General features: G+C 43.2%; 1 protein-coding gene across 6 annotated transcripts in view; it reads left to right on the forward strand.

Moving 5' to 3' along the window:
* SGMS1 (sphingomyelin synthase 1) overlaps positions 1 to 19879 on the forward strand; it is a 330841-nt gene that overhangs the window by 209702 nt on the left and 101260 nt on the right. Inside the window, exon 1 of one of the 6 annotated variants that reach the window (XM_018041356.1) lies at positions 9779 to 9944. The exons of the other annotated variants lie outside the window; for them this stretch is intronic. The gene's annotated coding sequence lies outside the window, so the exon portion shown is untranslated. Of the gene's footprint in view, positions 1 to 9778; positions 9945 to 19879 lie in introns of those variants that run through there. 6 annotated transcript variants of the gene reach the window in all.

Here is a 19879-nt window from a genome sequence, read left to right on the forward strand (position 1 = left end):
TTAATTGCCCTTCATTTCTCTTGTTTGGGAAGAAATAAAAAAATAATAGTGCTGCCTTCTGAAACTTCTTGAGAGTCTTAAGAAACTGACCAGTCAGGAAGTAAACAAGTAAGAGAAGTCATGGGGAAAGTATGTGTTTGTGCATAGAAAAAACTCGACTAGGGGAGCTTATGGTTTTGACAGGGGAAGAAAATATCATTAATAAATGTATTTTCTACTTAAGAAATTTAAACAAACTATTTATGATTAAATTTAAAGATAATTTGGGAAAGATATAGGATAAGGGATAAATATCATAACTTAATAATAATATGACTTTATATTTAGCAAGTACTTTTATGTGCTTATGTGTTTTAAATACATTGTTTTACTTAATCTCTCAACAACTGTCTTAGAAAGTATCTAAGATTATCTCCATTTTGTGGGTGAAACTGAAGTCTCAAAGGCTGCTTCGGTGAGAGGTCACAAGAATTGGGTTCCAGTTCAGGCGCCACTGGGGCCTTGGGCAAGTCCTGGGATTGCAGTAGGATGGCTGTCAGAATACAGTGAGACACACCGAGGAAACCAGAACTGAAAGAGACACGTGTGCCCCAGTGTTCATCACAGCACTGTTTATAAGAGCCAGGACATGGAAGTGACTTAGATGTCCATCAGCAGATGAATGGATAAGAAAGCTGTGGTACATATACACAATGGAGTATTATTCAGCCATGAAAAAGAATATATTTGAATCAGTTCTAATGAGGTGGATGAAACTGGAGCCTATTATACAGAGTGAAGTAAGCCAGAAAGAAAAACACCAATATAGTATACTAACGCATATATATGGAATTTAGAAAGATGGCAATGATGACCCTGTATGCAAGACAGCAAAAGAGACACAGATGTGTATAGCGGACTTTGGACTCAGAGGGAGAGGGAGAGGGTGGGATGATTTGGGAGAATGGCATTGAAACATGTATACTATCATGTAAGAATCGAATCGCCAGTCTATGTCCGATGCAGGATACAGCATGCTTGGCGCTGGTGCACGGAGATGACCCAGAGGGATGTTATGGGGAGGGAGGTGGGAGGGGGGTTTATGTTTGGGATCGCATGTACACCCGTGGTGGATTCATGTCAATGTATGGCAAAACCAATACAGTATTGGAAAGTAAAATAAAGTAAAAATAAAAATAAATAAATAAATAAATAAATGAGGGAGGAAAAAAAAAAAGAATACAGTGAGACAATATCTGCAAGCTTATGAGAACAGCGAAAAGCACCATAGAAACGAAGACTGCTTTTTATAATAGGACACCTTCTTCTCTCATTACTGAAGGGAAGAAAGCACTTCCCTAGCCGTTTTCCATTCCCTTTGCCGTAGGTTACATCACCATCAAGACATTTGCTGCTCCTTCCTACCCATGCTCCATCCTGTGGGAGAGTTATGCTGACATACCCACTGAGGGTTGAGCCCCATGGCTGCCTTGGCCCTTGGACTTGTAAATAACAATGCCATGTGCCATTTCCAGGCAGAAATGGAATCCAAATTGCCTGCTTCTACCATCTCTCTCTTCTCTTTGCCTGAGATCAACCTTTCCCAGTTAGGGCTGCCACTTCTGCCTTGGTCCCAGAGGGAAAAGGACATGGAGCCCAGTCTCAGCTCACCTGCAGAGAACCAAACAGGAGTCAGAAATAAACCTTCCTCTGTTGTTGGCTTCTAAAATGTTGGCTTTACTTGTTACTGCAGCATAATTTAGCCTAAACAGATACACCCTTTTCACCCCTTAAGTACCACCCTCTCGCCCTTTTAGGACACACACAAATACACTGTACAGAGAGCACTGTTGTGAAGTTGAGAAACAGTGCTCCCCATCATCAATTGTATTACACTCCCTCTCCTGCATTGAAGAGGCCAACCTTCATCAGAGGTTATTGCTTTAAATAAGGCATTTAAATAAGGTACTTAGGGTTGACCAACTTGACCCTTATCTTTTCTTTTCCTTCAAACATTTGTAGAACGTGTCCCATGTCAAAGTCTGGACATCTAGAGGTTTAAAAGATCCAAGCCTTGGTCCTGGTCTTTAGAAATCTTAAAAAGTCTGATGCAGTCGGATGCTGTGTATCTAATGCAGGAGACACGAGTTTGATCCTTGGGTCAGGAAGATCCTCTGAGGAAGGAAACGGCAACCCGTTCAAGTATTCTTGCCTGGAAACCCCCATGGACAGAAAAGCCTGGCAAGCTATAGTCCATGCCGTTGCAAAGAGTCGGACACGACTGAGCGACTGAACAACAGCAAATCCTAACGGCTATAAAAGAAGGCAGTGTCGGGTGGTGAAGGAGAGTGCCGCTTTGGTGAAGGTGTCTGTAGGTGTTCGTATAGGTGTCCCCGTTTTGTTGTATGCCATCCTTAAGACATTCTTTAAGTATCGTTGCTTTCTTAGTTAAGCTTATCTTCCTTTCTCCATCTCTTCCTTAGCGTGTATTTATTGTGCCATTTAATTGTACTACGTGCTAGGCTTCCTTATTCTCGGTATGTAGTTTTTAGTCAAACAGTTTATAGACTCGCTCACTGAGTGTGTGTGCCCTTTCTATGTGACATATGGTGTAAACTCTTTGGGCTTCCCTGGTGGCTCAGCTGGTGAAGAATCCACCTGCAATGCGGGAGACCTGGGCTCCATCCCTGGGTTGGGAAGATCCCCTGGAGGAGGAAATGGCTACCCACTCCATTATTCTTGCCTGGAGAATTCCATGGACAGAGGAGCCTGACAGGCCCCAGTCCATGGGACTGCAAACTCTTTAACTTCTTTACCTCCATTTTTCCCCACAACTGAAGTTGCTTAACACACTATTAAAACAAAATTATAGTCTTAATAACTGATTGACTCTTTTCTTTGGTTTTTCCCACTCTCAAGTTTTTAGTTCTCACCATATGATATATGAAGTTCATGGTTGTTAATCCATGTGCTCCTTTTTTTTCTTCTTCTTCTTATGGTATCTGATGTGCTTAAGGCTCTGCATGGGAGAACCAGTTTGTCTTGGCTTAGTAACACCTTACCTCAATTTGGAATAATTTCCAGATGACTTGTCATATTTCAGATCACATGCCTAATAATGTGACTAATGACTAGTCCTGGCTTTGGATGATGGAGTAAAACCAGCTTTTACAAGTCTGTCTGGCCAACGGTTGCTAGGTTAAGACAGTGTACAATTTAGCCATCCCCTGACTTTATGACTGAATTCAACTGTTTTCTATCATATTACTTCTGGCCATCTCTCGAGTTTTATTTCAAAAGGCATAACAAGGTTAATTTATTATTAAAGTCCCCTCTTGAATCAAGGGGTTTTAAACTTTTTGTCCAAGATGCACAGAAGGAAGGGATTGTCCACCTCCATCAGATGGGAAGGAACACTCAGGGACTTGCCATAGTTTATCACTAGTGGTCTGCTTTTAGGTCGGGTGATAGGTTTATGATTGTTGATTTTATTATTATTTTTCCTGACCAATATGTTAGATATATTCTCTTATATGTAATAAATACTCCTTAACCAAACACATTTTTAAAATGTGATATACAGCTAAAGTTGTAAAGTGCATCCATCACATTTATTTTGGCAGAACTGAGTCACCTCAGTTATTTCTGCAATTTTAATCTTTTTTAAAACACCTGTCCAAGTGCCCTCTTAAGATAGTGCCATCTTTTTTCAACAGGGCAAAACAAATATTCTATGAAGATACTATCTATAGACCCTTAATTTTCAGACAATCTTCATGTCAATACCAGCATTTGTATAACCTGAAGTTTCCCCAGAGAAATATTTTCTTTCGTTTTGCCACAGAGAAATACCTTTTCTTGGGAAGATATAGAAAGTTGATGTCTGGCTATTGACTATGACTGCCCACTAGTTCCTTCTCTTCTCTGCAGGGAAATCTAGATATTTACACAGAGTTGTATATGTTAGCTCAGCTCTCAGTCACCTGAACTAAAAGCCCACTCTTGTCTGGCTGCTATGGATATCGGACAGAACACCACCAGCTCTGGGGTCAGACGTTCATAGCGTTGAAGCAGGCTGTGACACGTCTTCATGATTGACCTTAAGCTTCAAAACCTTCTCGAACGCTCAGTTTCCTCATGTGTTCAGTGCAGTCGTTAATTCCTGCCTTGCTGTACTGCGTACAGGTTAAATGTCAAGTGATGTGTGCACGATGGAGGCCACCATCATTACTAGGTCCTCAGTAAATGAATTCAGTTGCACATTTTTCTTGCTATAGGTGGAATTTCAAGTACATTTTCCTATAGGAACAATGTTATGAATGGGGTTTGAGTGTCGTATTAGAACTATTAACATTACACCTCAGATAAATCATGAGTTAAATAGGCCTTTAAAGACTCGCCAGAGAAGCCAGTCTCTCTACATCTGGTCTCTAGTGAAATGCATTTCAAGTGCCACAGAAGAGTTCATTAACTTTAGAGTTCATTAAACAACTCTCAGAATGTAATTTATTACCAGATTGAAGACTGTTTAGATAAGCTTTTGTGTTAGACTTGAAATGGAATTCCTTGATAGGTGCTGATGTTTGGGAGGACAGACAAAGGAGCCCTCCTTTTTACTTCTGGGAAGCAAACACCTTCTGGAGAACTTAGTTGCTCTTTCCTCCAGTTCACCTAGCTAGTTCTAGCATAGACTAGTCAGTCATGGGACCTTGGCCCCTGGGGTGGCTACATGGCCCATGCTGACCAGTGTGAGTTTTTCTTCAGAACTTTTAAGATTATAACTATGGAATCGCCCCTCTTAGTGCCAGAGCTGGGAGTTAAGTAGAAGAAGGCAGATTTTAGGAAGGGAGAGCAAAGCCAACATGTAGAAGCAAAGATGTCCTCCTGTCCTGGTGGAGTCACAGTGACATGGCCCTGGAGCCCAGCCACGCCTGTGGCTTTCATGTGGCTAGCCCTGGCGGCTCAGCAGGTAAACAATCTATCTGCCATGCAGGAGACACAGGAGACGTGGGTTCGATCCCTGCATCGGGAAGATCTGCTGGAGGAGGAAATGGGCAACCTGCTCCAGTATTCTTGCCTGCAAAACCCCATGCACAGAGGAGCCTGGTGGGCTACAGTCTGTGGGGTTGCAAAGAGCTGGACATGACTGAGTGACTAAGCACAGAGTCAGTCGCTCTATCTTTTGCCTCTGCTGCTTCAAGTGCCATGTTACCTGCAAGTTAAAGAAAACTAAGTAATCTGGTTGTTTATATTTGGAATATTTAAGAAGTGTGTCTCTGTCATGAGCAGTTATAATAAATGTAATTGCATAGTAGGGCAGCTGATCTATCACAGCTCTTTTAGAACAACGGTAGTGTTTATTCTCATCTCATAAAAGGAGAACTGTATTAGCACTAATCAAAAGAGATGAGTGACTCTGTATGGATGAGAATGACTCTTGAGTAGAGGCTTGCTCTAATGCAAATGTCATATACTTTTTTTATTTTAAACCATATAAGCAAATGGAAACTTATGATGGTTCTAACAGTTATATGTTGCCTCGGACAACTGCCATGTGCTAACTTTGATGCTTAGGAGCACTTCAAGGTAAACAGTAAGATATTTCTATTTAAGGAGGAATTGGTCTTTGATGAGATTGTCAAATATGTGTGTATGTGTTCCTTATTGGAAAGGGAAGATAGAAAGACTTAGTCCCTCTGTTCTTGTGAGTGGGTTAGTATTTGGGGAACTGAGATGGTATGTGCTGACACTCTTTTGTAAACTGTACTTCCTTTTAGGAAGTATCAGATTTGCTTTCTCAGTAGTGGCATTCTTTACTGTTGGAACATGTCGTAAAGAGCAAAGACTCACATCTGTCGCTTGGGTTCTGATTGCCAACTGGGCTGAACAGCTATAATATTTGTGTATTCTCGATGTGTCAGCAGTCAAAGGAAAGTTTTTCTTTCTCCTTTGTGGCTGTTATATAACTCAAACACCATTATATCAACAACAGCTATTTATTCAGAATCCGCTAGATCCTGGGGAGACAAGGCCTCTGAAACATTGTCTCTGTCTCCAGTGGACTTTTGTCATCGGAAAGAGAAAAGCCAAGATTTCAAACAGAAGGAAGACACTTAGGCTCTCTAAGTTAGTTTTGAGATGGAGGTATTAAAGAATAAAGCTGTAGGCATTTGGAAGAGAGGAGAGTTCCCTGGGATTTGAACCAGTCAATAGGGTTCCAGAAAAGGAAGGGGTTGGAGAGGATCTGAAAGGTGGTAAGTTTTAAGGAGAGTGGGAGAGACAGAGGCCATGCGTGGGCCCAGGTATGGAAGTGGTAGTGTGCCTGTTGCTTTAGGGGAACAAGAAGTAGGCTGGTGGGATTATTTGGCCAAAGGTTTTTTAAGTGGAAGATGGGGGCTGAAGAGGTGAAAGCCAGCTTTTGAATGACTGAACATCATGGCCCCAGATGCTGGGAAAGATTGAGGGTAAGAGGAGAAGGGCGAGGCAGAGGATGAGACGGTTAGATGGCATCACTGACTCAATGGACATGAGTTTGAGCAGACTCTGGGAGATAGGGAAGGACAGGGAGGCCCGGTGTGCTGCAGTCCATGGGGTCGCAAAGAGTCAAGACACAACTTAGCAACTGAACAGCAGCAGCAGCATGGCGCTGGGATTGGAGCTAACTGTTTCTTTTTTAAAACCATAGATTGCAAAGAACAAAGACTGTCATTTTAACTTTGGACAACAAAGATATCCTAGAAATGGTGACCCTTTTTCTTTTGTGAGAACATTCTGATAACGTTGGTAATTGTGTCCTTATTTCCAAAGCATAAGGATCATTGAAAACATCTTTCAGGTGCCTTGAGCTATGATCACAGGTGAACTTATTTATGAACCTTCCTTCTTCTTGAATGGAGCACCCACTGTATACATTTTCAGCTTGACTGGATCCCAGATAATAAAAAGAAAACTAGAGTATCTCTCTCTTTCCTGTGTGGGTTACCTTTCCCGTCCTCTTTTATCTATGTATGGCTGCACACATGCATACAGTTGCATATTTTATTCTATTTTTTATTTTATTTTCTGGCCATGCTTCACGACATGTGGGATCTTAGTTCCCCCAAAAGGGACTGAAACCATGCCCTGTGCATTGGAAGTGTGAAGTCTTAACCACTGGGCCACCAAGCAAGTCCCCAACTGCACATTTTAAACTGCAAGGTCACGAAGTTTATGGAGTTGCTGATATTCACATAGGCTTTATATATATGTATATACACACACATATATAGTCTTTCATATACTATAAAAGAGCTACAGTTCTTGCTGTAACAGCCAACATATTATCAGTTTGAAAAGTGAAAGTGAAGTCGCTCAGTTAGTATAATTGACAGTAATGGTTTCATAAGCAGAAAATCAATGTGCCTAAAAATCAGTATTAATTTCAGTGACTGAAGAAAGTTGCCTGCAACACACACGTTTTCCTCTTGATTTCTACTACAAAACTCTACTTGTTTGACTGATAAGAGAGAAGAAGTGTTTATGATATGATGGCATGCTGGACTCTGACAGTCATCACGTGACAGTGATGTCCTGGAAGCAGACAGGATTGGACCTGGCAGCAGGAGCAGCAGTTAGAAGACTCAACTTTAGTGACCCTGGCATGAGGGTCACTTGAACCAGAATGGAAAAACCAGTACAAATATGAGAGACATTAAGAAGCTGTCATCATGCCAGGTGATAGTGAATTGTCAATAGGGAGGGAGGGAGCACAGATGATTCCAGAATTTAATTTACAATGTCTAAGACCATAAAATTAGCTTTATAAGGAATATGAGAGTCAAGAAAGATTTATCAGTTTCATCATCTAGGATATAGGCCCAGTTTATGTGAGTCCCTTGGACTGCAAGGAGATCAAACTAGGCAATCCTAAAGGAAATCAGTCCTGAATATTCACTGGAAGAACTGATGCTGAAGCTGAAGCTCCAATACTTTGGCCACGTGATGCGAAGAACTGACTCCTTAGAAAAGACCCTGATGTTGGGAAAGATTGAAGGCAGGAGAAGGGGACGACAGAGGATGAGATGGTCGGATGGCATCACTGACTGGATGGACATGATTTTGAGTGAGCTCCAGGAGTTGGTGATGGACAGGAAAGCCTGACTGCAGTTCATGGGGTCGCAAAGAGTCAGATGACTGAGCAACTGAACTGAACTGACTGACTATGCCTGTTGCTAAGGTTAAATGTTAGGTCATAGGTTTATCTTGCGTCTGCCCTGTTTGGGGCCATAACTTGCTTAGGAATCTGCAGAGAGAGATGAAGCAGTTTACGCAGGGCCACATACGCAGAGCTGGGATGAGGACAGGACCTTTGGACTCCTGATGAAGCGTTCTATTCTTCCATGACGGTTCACAGAAAAGAGCAGCATTTTATAAAGAGCCCTGATCTCCCTTGAGATTTTATCTTTGCCTTAAAAGAGTATTTTAAAGAAATCCTGGCCTATGGAATGATCGATCGGTTTTAAACAAATACAAGGAAGTTAAATTTAGATCTTCTCCAAAGCCAAGACGGTTTAATTGGTAATTTTAAAAATAAAAAAAATTATTCCTCTGTAAAAATTCTGCCCCCACTAGTAATCAGCTGGTGCTCAGGACCTAGCAGTTCTGTGGGCTCCTGTAATTTGCCAATTCCAAACTACTTAAAGTTTCTCTTTTCGATCTTTCTACTCCAAAATGGTGTTTAGGGTACAGTGACCCAGATAGAATGAATATTTCCAAAATCACGCTTACTTTTTAAAAGTTGGTTTAACTGTGGCATAAGCGGAATCATTCCAATCCTAAGCCTTTTTTTTTTCTTTCTTGCTCCTAATTAAATTTCTCTGGTAAAACAAGAACACCAAATTCAAGAATTCTAAACCAAAAGCTCCTTGAGTTTTTTTTTTTTACCGCTTAAATAAGGAACACTCACACCATGCAAATACCAAAGAACTATTTGAGTTCGAAAAATTTTTGGATATTTTAACTTAACCAGAATTTAAACAGAAAAATTACGGGCCAGTTTGTCCACAAGTTTGGAGATTTTGAGTCCCAACTCAGAGGGACAGACAACATTGTCTGACTGCCTACTCTACGTGTCACTGTGTCAAATACTCTGCCTGTATTATTATATATAATCTGTCCAGCAAAGTGCTGGATTTTATCTCCTTCATTGCTGATAATTAACTCCGCAAGACCAAACAGTGTCAGAGGTTAGATCTCAATCTTGGAGGTTAGATCCCAATCTGTTCTGACGCCAGATTCCGAGCTCAGTACATCCAGGATCGCTGCCTAACTCAGTTAACTTTTACTAAGTAACAGAAATTAACATAGGTCCACTGATCAAGTTAGTTATAACAGAATTTATCCTTGTTTTTCTTGACGTTGTGAAAGGCTTAAGTTAAAAAAAAAACCAAAAAGGTCTGTAAAAGGCTCCTAAACCTGACATAAATCAAGAAAGGCAAGTTCCGCCTTAACGGACTGTGAACACGCTTATTGGTTAGGATCGCACGGGCTGACTCATTTCTTTTTTGCTGTGTTAGAGGGCCACACCCTGAATTCCAAAAAAAAAAAAAAAAAACCCCTCTGCTGCCCGGCCACACCCGCGGGTTCCCTGCCGGAGCCTCTGGGGTTAGAGCCGGAGTGCCTGCTCGCAGCTGCCCCCCGGAGAGAATCCTCCCGCCGCACGTCCGTCCGCCCGCCCGCCAGGGCGCCGGCTGCGAAGCGCCGCGGTCTTCGCACGCCCGCCCGGCAGGCCGCGGGAGAAGGCGGTCCGGGCCGGCGGAGGCGCGGGCGCGCCCGGGAGCCGGGGCCGGGGGTCGGCGCGCCCCGGCCGCCTTCGCCTCTCCGCCGGAGTCGCGGGCGGGCAGCGCGCATCCTGAGCACGCCGTACCCGCGCGCAGACTTGGCGCCCCAGGAAGTTTCTGGAGACTTGGCCTCCAGGGAGGGAGACCGTAAGTACTGCTCATTCTGGGATGCTTGGCTTCATTAATAGGCTCTCTGGGGGCCGCGTGGTAACACTCTCAGACAGTGAGACCTGGTTAAAAGCTGGGAGAAACAGCCTTCCCTGCCTTGCAGAAAAGACTTGGTATCGCAGGCTTTGCTATTCCCTCTCCTAAGGGACTCTTAGTTTTTACTGGATGCGCTTTGATGATCAAACAGGCAATTGCTATTGATCCCTGAAAACTCTAACACGGTAGTTGATTTTAGAAAGTGGGGTCTCAGTAGAGGTAGGTAGGCTAACAGATGCTCTGTTGGGGTACGTTAGAGTCAAGGGGCCAGGAGGTGGTTTCCGTTTGGGGTTATCAGGCTTTCCTAATGGAGGGTTTTGAGAGAGTGGGGTTGTATTAACAGCTTGGTTGCTCTGTTTTGGGGAAGTACTCACTTTCTCAAACTCCAGTCGTGGTACAGAAAGGTCCTTCAGCCAGCTCCTTTGCTTGATTGGGAGCAGCTGGTGAGTGAGCTCAGCGCGCAGTGCCAGAAGAAAGCACGTGCTCCGGGTATTTTGGAATGAGCGTGTTTACTCCACAGCCGTGCTTTCTGTTTATTGTGGCCAGGTAACTACTCTTGTGGAATTTGGGGAAATGAAAACACTGAGAAGAAGGCATGGTTCTTGCTTTCCCCCACCGCCCCACCTGTTTGTGTATGATATGTGTAGATGTTACTTAAGTTGTAACGGGAGCCAGAAGACCTAAGGTCTGTTGACTCTGTTGAATTGATCACTTTTCAATTTGTGTAGGAAGAGTGAGCCTCTTTGAAAAGTCTGCTTTTATTTAGAACTGCTTTTTATGTAAGAAGTTATCAGCACGTGCATAGCGATTTGTATGGTGGAGGCAAATATTTTCTTCTAAGAGGGGTGAGGAGGTGGAGGAGAAGCAGATTATTTCTGTGATTATTGTTGTTTTATTGAGGACACAGTGTGACTGTTGTCACCACCAGAAACTCTGTACTAAAAAAGGCAGGCTGAAGATACCACAAGAGCATAAAGAGCATAAAGGATTTCATAAATGAATTATGAAATTACACCTGCCAACTATAAAGGTATGAATAGTACCTTTACTCTTCATTTTTGAAGATACAAACTAATGCAACAGAGAGAATGAGTTACGTGCTTAAGCAGCTGACTTTTTAAAACTCTATAAAGGAAGTGCCTCTGGAAAGAAATCACTTCCAAGTGAAATAATTAAAGTAGTTTGCTAGAATTTTTAATCAGTTGCACTTTGAATTCCTAGTTCCACTTCTTTTGTGCTCATATGCTCATGGTTAAATTCAGTTGCTTTGAGTTTAACTAATCAAAGGCCTCTGAGTGAAAGGTGACATTTTGGGAGCCCATTTCTTTTAGAAAACAGACTGTGATGTTGACAGAAATGACCATAAGTCCACTGGGGTAGTTGGAAGAGCACCCCCCCCCCCCCGCAGGTGGTGAGAATGGGAAAATATTTAATTAACTCTAAGATGTCTAAAATCTAAAGGGATAATTAAATCTAAATTTTGCTTCCAGTTTCACCTGGTAGCTATAACAGACCAGAACATTTAAGTGAGATGCTTCACACCTGCGGCCTCATTTTCATTTTTCCCAGTAATGCTGAGAGGTAGAGGTATTATCAGCTCTGCTTTATGGATGAAGAAGGTTACGTCATCTCCAGATTTTGCAGCTGGTTAATTTAGTTTACAAGGTAACATTTAGAGTTTGTCATTGTTCCCCGTGTGGCCCCAATTGCTCCTAATATAGTGTTGATTTTTCTGTGTGAAGTAATCCAGAGGAGGTTCTGGGTTCAAAGCAGATTTTCGAAGGGGTTTTAAGCTCCTCATTGCCCCAGTGCTAGAATATCAAGGTTCCAGGAATAATGCATTTACTTTGGAAGCTTGCCGTTTACAAGTATTTACTAAGCAAGCCCTCTTCTTCACAAGCCCTGCTGATCCTGAGGCTGCCTCATGGTTGCTGGTTTGCGGGAGCTTTCTCCTCCTTTTTTCTCAAAGCCCTGCTGGTTGGGTGTGTGTAGATTCTTCTGTTTCTCACCAAGTATGGCTCGGCCATTCTCTGATTTTAATACCAAGCACCTGAGTTTATGGTCATCCAGTGGGTGAGTGTCTAAGTGCACTCCTGCAGTGTTTTATATGCTATGAGAAATGTTTTAAGATTTCTACTAGCATTTAGGTTAGTGCTGAACCTATTTGTTAGGAATGATAGGGTCGTGAAAAGCATACTCTGTGAACGCTAAAGATTTCTGTTATTGTTGAAGATGAGGTAGGCTCAGAGAGTCTCACCAGGGGTGGCCAGTTCTGAGAGTCCATCTGCTGGATCCGACTTTCAACCTCACAGAGCCTCTCTGCCAGGATCCTCTGTCCATAGGATTCCCCAGGCAAGCATACTGGAGTGGGTTGCCATTTCCTTCTTCAAGTGACATTCCCAACCCAGAGATTGAACCCATATCTCCTGCATTTGAGATAGATTCTTTACCGATTGAGCCACCAGAGGATCTTCTGTTGGGATGCCACATAATACGGAACAATGCCACTTTCTTAGAAGACAAAGAACTACATTGTCTGTTCCAGGATGGAATATGGCTCACATGCCACCGCATCGTTCTTGGCATCTGTTTGACACTGAATACCCACCCACCTTCCCAAGCAAAACAAGGATGCCTTGGCTTCCTCCTTAAACCTCTCTGAAGCCCCAGCTGCTTTAAGTGAATGGAATTCTTGAGGGTGTTGAAAGGACATGCGTCTGTGCTGATAAAACCATTTGGGGGTGACCTTGAGAAAATTGTGGGGAGGAGGAAGTGTGCCAGTCCACTTTGATATTCACAACTGGGGAGATGGTAAATTCTGGAAACTTCAGCTGCAGAGTGTATGTTGCTGTTTAGCAGGATGGTAAATCACATTTTTGAAAAGATGAGTTGGGATCACTTTTTACAAAAGTGGTGGTGATCAGTATGTAGCATAACTCGTCTCCAATAGACCCCATTTCCTTTTCGGTTTCTTGGATCTTGTGCGTGCTCTAGGTTCAGTCGTGTCCAGCTTTTTGTGACCCCATGGACTGTAGCCCACAAGGCTTCTCTGTCCAGGGATTCTCCAGGCAAAAATACAGGAGTGGGTTGCCATTCTCTTCTCCAGGGAATCTTCTGACCTAGGGGTGGAATCTGCATCTTTTGTGCCTCCTTCACTGGCAGACAGATTCTTAAGCACCTGCACCACCTGTTACTTAAAAAGTACACAAGGACGTGGACGTGCCATGCTATGGATACGGCACGTCGGCTCTGGCAAAACATTTCACAACGTGCTGTGTGTTCTTTACTCAAGATGGACAAATACGGGGTGGACAGCAGTGTCAGTAAGTGGGTTTGTGTCTTGTCATACCCAAGGAGGGATTATCAGTAGAGTCACCTCAGACTTGAGTAAGGTGCCCACAGTATGCCTTGCTGAGGGCATTTGCTACAACTGGACAACAGAACTCACTAGTGGAGACAGAGAGTTTAGAACCCAGGAGGTGATAACCCCACAGTTCTCTGAAGTCCTGTTGATACTGGTTCAGAACAGGGGTTTTGGAGCCTGATCTTGGGCAAGTTATTTGAGTGCTCTTTGCCTCAGTCTCTTCATTCATAAAATCAGGTGATACTACTTCCTTCACATGGCTGTTGAAGATGGTAAGGATCAAATCAGATTATTCAACCCAACTGCTTAAAAACAGAGCCTGACCATAAATTGGGTGTGCCAGTTTAGTCTTCTTTGTTGCTACTGCTTTTTCTCCTGTGGCAGTGTTGTGCCTATTTCTGGGTTTATGTTTAAGTATGTGTCCAGAATGGAGTAATCAGGTTTTTGGAGAGGCTCTAGAAACTCTATGAACAGTGGTTAAAGATGCTAAGGATGTGTACCGTAGTGTAACAGCTTCGAGACAGTAATCATATACTGACAGGTGATCGCTTCTGAATTCTGAGATACTTCATCCAGTCTAAGTGCTTTCTCTTAAGGAATTGTAGCTTGGTATAAAAGAGGTCTCCATTAAACTAGGATTTAATGGGATTCTTTTCTGGTTATCAGTGCAGTCTTTAACACCGTGGCTTTCCATGGTGTGTGAGTTACCCCTCAGGACACATTGGTCATAGTTTTGATGGACACAGCTAGGGTGGGAAGAGTGCTGCTGGTATTTAGCAGGTAGAGACCAGGGATGCTGCTGACATCCTGCAACGCACAGGACGGCCCCAAACTGACAGCTATCCTTTTCAAATGTCTAAAGTGCCAACATTTGAGAGACCCCGGCTTACCTCTTCAATATATGTGTTTCTCTTTGTGAAATCTGAGTACTGATCTTGGCTTTAGCAACATTACAAAGTAGCTTGAAGAGTATATTTATGAAAGGGCCTTTGAGAGTTAACGTATTCTGAAATCTGCAGACAACATATACATTTTATCAGCAGCGACACAGTAAAGTATCACTTGCTCCATTCCAGGGAGAGAGAGATTATGGTGGTTTGAGAATCTGATAAGTCTGTGCTTGAGACTCAGCCCTTCCAGTTTAACTAGCTGTGTGATTTGGGGCAGGTTTCTTTAGCATATCCCTAAAATCAGTTGAAAGTTAATGTCTTTGACTTATGAGTTTCACTGTGTGTGTGTGTGTGTGTGTGAGAGAGAGAGAGAGAGACAGAGAGAGAGAAAGAGAGAAATAAGGTTTGGATTGAAAGATCCCCAAGTGTATATAACCCACCTGCTGTCTACCTTGTAAAAGCAGAATGCTTTGTAGCAGTGTTCATCTTTCAAGGAGGTAGTAATGAAAGGTTCCCTGAGTTAGAAAGAGGCTCTTACTCAGGTTGGAGAGTGGAAGTTAGTGATTTTTTAAAGAGAGGTTACTTCCTAATTTTTTTCTCACAGTCTTCACTGCATTGGAACTGAATTGTCTAAAACTCACATAAACACATGAGCTGAGCCCTTAGATGGAGAAGGTGTTAGTCCCCCGACAGCTGGCCTCTCTGTGGGCATCAGGAGATGTTCCTCCTTGGAGCGGCAGGGAGAACTCGTGGCTGGCTTACACCCTGAGAGTGATGGCAGCCCCGAGGTGAAGTGTAGCAGCCAAGCCTCAGTGGCATGTGGAAGGGAGTGACTTGAGGACCAACTTACACTTCGGAGAAATTTATAACGCAGACTAAACCCTGTTAGTGCTTGGAGGCTTTCACTAAGCTAACCTTCAAGCTTGCTTAACTCTACTGATGGTACAGAAATAGAAGGTGGTGTTCCAGACCCTCGTGGTCTCCAGCTGCTCTTGAATTGCTTGGTAAACAGTCTTGGTGAAAGCTCCGTGATTCTAATGGAGAATCTTGAACTGGTTACACAAAATTGCATACCACTGTGGGGTCAGAGGGCGAGAGTTTGATAGTCAAGCCAAATGGAAAGTCAGGTTAATAATAAACTAAACGAGGTTAACAGAGGCATCACAATTTTAGATAGTACCAGTGACCACAATTCTTGAGACAGCTTAGATGATTGCTCCACCTTGTAGGTACATCCTTGGATATATCATTTTGATTTCTCCCATGTGGGTGAGACCAGAAAATTCCATAAGCTGCTGAAAGTGTTGTGGAAAGTGTTGGCAGGCTGATTATGGGTTTGCAAAGGCCCCTGGGCATCAGCTTAGTGAAACTGTGCAGTAGTGGGTACCAAAATCCAACTTTTAACCTTGTGCTGAGTCAACAGATCTAAGATAGATTTCTTTGAGTCTTGAAACTAGAATCTCACTGAAAGACCCCAACAAATTTTCGACCTAAAAGGAACAAAGAGATTTAAAATGTAGAGCGCAACAGGATAGCTCACCCTCCATGTCTAAGGCCTGTTAGTTTGTATTTTTGGCATTTAATGATTTTTTAAAAAGTGTATGTCTTTCAATATAAGTTGTGAGTGGAGTTTTTTTTTTTTTTTTTTAAAGCAGTCCATCCCCCTTTCCTGAAGTTCCTAAAACCTTCATCTCCCTGTGGAATCATCGGCTTCTACCCTAAGTGTGGTGTGCATACCATACATGAAGGCCAGCAGGGAGATCCCTTCTGCTTTCTGACCTGAATTAAAAGATGAGACCCCAAAAGAAACTGTAAAATAGCTCTGTAATGAATGGATCGCAGAAAAGATAGGTGAAGTAAGTAAAGAGATTAAATGGCTTCTAGGGTAAAATTATAGCTTAGTCAAAGGTACTGACATCTTAGTCTGAAAAAGGATCCCTTTGAAGGGGAGTTCAGTGGAGTGAAACTTGGAGAGGTCAGGTTGGCCTTTCTATTGGAGAAGGTCCCCTGCCCCTCATATAGCATCACTGGATCTGCCTGTGGATCTGACCCCAATGGTGGGGCCATCTGTGGGTTGACATCAATTGGTTAGGTTCCAAACCTGACTTAGACTGTAATCTTGCCCTCATCACTGAACACCCCTGAGCCTACCTGAACACTCATGTGCAATGTCAGGCCACCCAGGAAGCCACAGAAGCCCTTCTGTGCCTGTGAGGCATTCTTCTGATTCTACTTTGGGTTCCTTGTGAATTATGCTTTTTGGGAGACATAGGATCAGCACATATCAGCATCCAACATCTGGTCTACATGACGGTATTAAATTGATGTTTTTACTTGAATGTCACCCTGAGCATGGTTAGCCTGAGCCATCTCCTGATCACCACATTTAGGAGTTGCAACGTTCAGGGGTCAGCCTTGAACTGTGGCAAGTCCACTCCAAGATGATGGTACTCTGTAGAGACTAGCTGGATTCTCCAGTGTTTGTCTTTGCCCTGAGTACCCTTTTCTGTATGACCAGCAACGTAAGAAGGTGATGCCCGTCCTAATGGTAGTATCGTTTTTGCTTTTTTGAAAATGATGAGAAGAAAAATGAGTTTAACAGTGCTTTGTCATGCTGGAAATGCAGTGGTCTCTTGTTAGTGAGTCACGTAAACATGAATAAGGCTAACTAGAGTACATTGTTATTATTACAATTACAGTGTAAACTAATTCCTGCTTTGCTAGTTAGCATATCCTATAATTCTCATTTAGATGGCACAAATTACTAAACAATTAAAAAGGCCCCAGTCAAAGCAGTTCATAGCCAGCATTTCACAGCAGCGTTTTGCAGTGTGATTTAATATGGCTAAGATTCTTGTGATTTATAAAGCATACTTCTATTTGTTTCTCAGGATAACATGGCCAGTTCTTTGGGGGCATTTGGGTTCCAAAAGCTGTGGTACTTGTGAAATCTATTAACGTAAAACTATCCTTTTAATATTATTATATTCCAACAGATAATACTGAAGCGATTCCCTGAAGTTAAGTACTTTTGATAGGAAGTGATTGTGTGCTGTTGGGGTATGGTTGGATAATACCAGTCTACCAGCCTGGGAGAGTCACCTGAAATCTTTAGCATTTACTTCCAGGAGCAGAATTCTCAGGAGAAGCAGGAGCCTGATGTCATTTACGCTGATGATGTCCGTGTAAAGGCCAGACATGTGAAAAGGAATGTTTCTAACCCAGAAGTTAGTCATGGCTGGTCTTTATCAAAGGGAATGTCTTTCACAGTTGCAGCAGCACCGGGATAGATGAAGGTATGTCATGTGGCTACCGCACAGTCCCAGGAAGACTAGAGGAATCCTCTTGGAAAGAGAGTAAGGATCGGGCTGGGACAACAGGAAATTAGCATTGGGCGGAATAAGCATGGGTAGTTCCCATTGGGTTGAAAAATAGGGAACACAGAGCAAGAATTCTGTTACTTACAATTCCAGAGCTCCTCCTCTTACTGGAGTGAAGCCTATACTTCTCAGCAACCCACATTTCCTCCAGACCATCATTCTCAAGCTGTCATTGTGTTTAAAGGAGGTTTATTCTCTAAAAAATTTGTTCACCAAGGTCTCTGAGTAAATTGTGTGCTTCTGTGGTTGGGGATAAGGTAGGCCAGAGGTGGTTAGATTTTTACACTGTGAATAGAATGAAGAAAAGGGCTGATAGTTCTACAGTTCCTGTGTTTCTCTCTGTGCCACCGGGTCCCCACCAAAGTCCACAAAAGCACGCCCAGCAGGAGTCCTTCCCCACCACAGAGACGACCATATGCTAGACCTCTGCTGGCCAGCACTGTAGCCCCTGGCCACGTGTGGATATTTAAATACAGTTAAATGAAACATTCTGTTCTTAGTCATGCTAACCACATCCAAGTACTCAGGAGCTACCTGCGTGGTGGCTGCCATCGTGGGGTGGAGCAGATAGAGAACATTTTCATCAGTTCACCCCAGGAAGATGATTCAGGCGTAAGAAAGCACTGGATCCATTTTCCTATGTACTGGCTCCATCTCTAAGCAATTCCTATGTAAACCAAAACATTTCTAGGATCTAGCAGTCGAGTCTTTTAGGCCAAATGAAGGTATATTATCGAAAACCATAGTTTCCTCCAGTTTCAATTTTGAATTCCAGCAGAGCATGACTGCTTTGGAGTCAAGGTGGATTATCAGCACATTATAACGTAACTGGTTCCTCAGGGGCTAAGTAGGAAAACAGAAGTCGTTTTATTGACAGTTGAGGGTATTTAGTGAAGTTCCTCCATAGGTCACGGTGCAGCAGAAGCCCGAGGAAGAAACCTAGAGATAAGTCACGACTATCCTCAGGCTGGAGGGACTGGTGGTGGAGGCTGTTACTGAAGCTCAGGGGCCGATAAGAGCCAAAGCCCCAGAGGAGAACCCAAGATATCGGCAGATACTAGCAGAGAGAAAGGTGAGAAGTGTTCCACTTTGCCGTCCGCTCTGTTCTCCGCCTTCTGCCTCTGCCTCCTGTTGGTTGAATCCGGCAGGTTGATTCCCTGTGACTCTGCAGAGTTGGGGACCAGAAGGGATGGATCTGTTAGCCCAGGGCTGACTCAGCTGGTATCTGTTGATAGAGACAGCTGTCACATATACGGCGACCTCCAAAGGTGGCCCCCAGCAGGCGTGCACAGCGGTGCGGTTTTCTGCACAGCACTTACTGGATTGCTTTCCGTGCTTCTCTCTGGAGAGGAACCAGAAGTCCTTGGCAGCAGGGACCGTGTTGCAAGCATCTAGGTACTTCGGGCCGCTGGCACATGGTGGGTACACGTTTAGGTTTTTAACAGATTGGTTCACAACTTACATTCTCTGGAAGATGTGTTTCTCCGAAAACTTGTCTTTCTTTCTTTTTTTAAAGAACATGTTTGAGCTTGCCAGTGCTCTCTCCTAGAGGGTAGGAAGGATGAGGAACCTAGGGCCATAGTAACGTGAGTAAGAAGAGCAGGAGCGGGGAGGGCCTGGAGGTAGGGAACCAGGGTAGGAACAATCTGGGGAGTTCGTTAGGGTCTCATAAATAAATGTCTGGATGAGCCTACTTATCACAAGGGCTAGCTTCTCAGAATCCCTGCAGTTTGTCATTTTGGCCCCAACTAGGGAAAAGCAGAGGCCTCTGAAAAGGACAGCCCCCAGCAACTAAAAATTCTAGACACTGATTATACAGAAATGTAATTCCTGGTATTATAGAAATCAATTCTTGGTATGCTGTCTAGCTTTGACTTTTTCTCCCAATATTTTAAAATTTATTCTAATCTCAGAGATTTTCTACACTGAGCCCACTACTGTCCTGACTCATGCGATGATTTATGATAACAGTAAATTTGCACCCAGCATAAAGAAAGTATTCGATAAATGTATGTTCACCAAGTGAATGGGCGTACGGTTAGGAATCATAATTGAAAGCATTTGGCTGGTTTTCCTAACACGAAATCATTGTGGAGAGTGCTGACCTAAACCTGTACGTTTCATTATCTGCACTATGTTGCGTGGCAATATTAGTTTCCTTACAGCTGCTCACCATGGTTGGGCCTTCTCTTTCCTTCACAGCTGTTGTGTAAGCCTGGCACTTTGGGGTTCCTTGAGCCACTG

This window comes from Capra hircus, chromosome 26 (assembly GCF_001704415.2).
Source record: "Capra hircus breed San Clemente chromosome 26, ASM170441v1, whole genome shotgun sequence".
Classification (NCBI taxonomy): Eukaryota; Metazoa; Chordata; class Mammalia; order Artiodactyla; family Bovidae; genus Capra; species Capra hircus.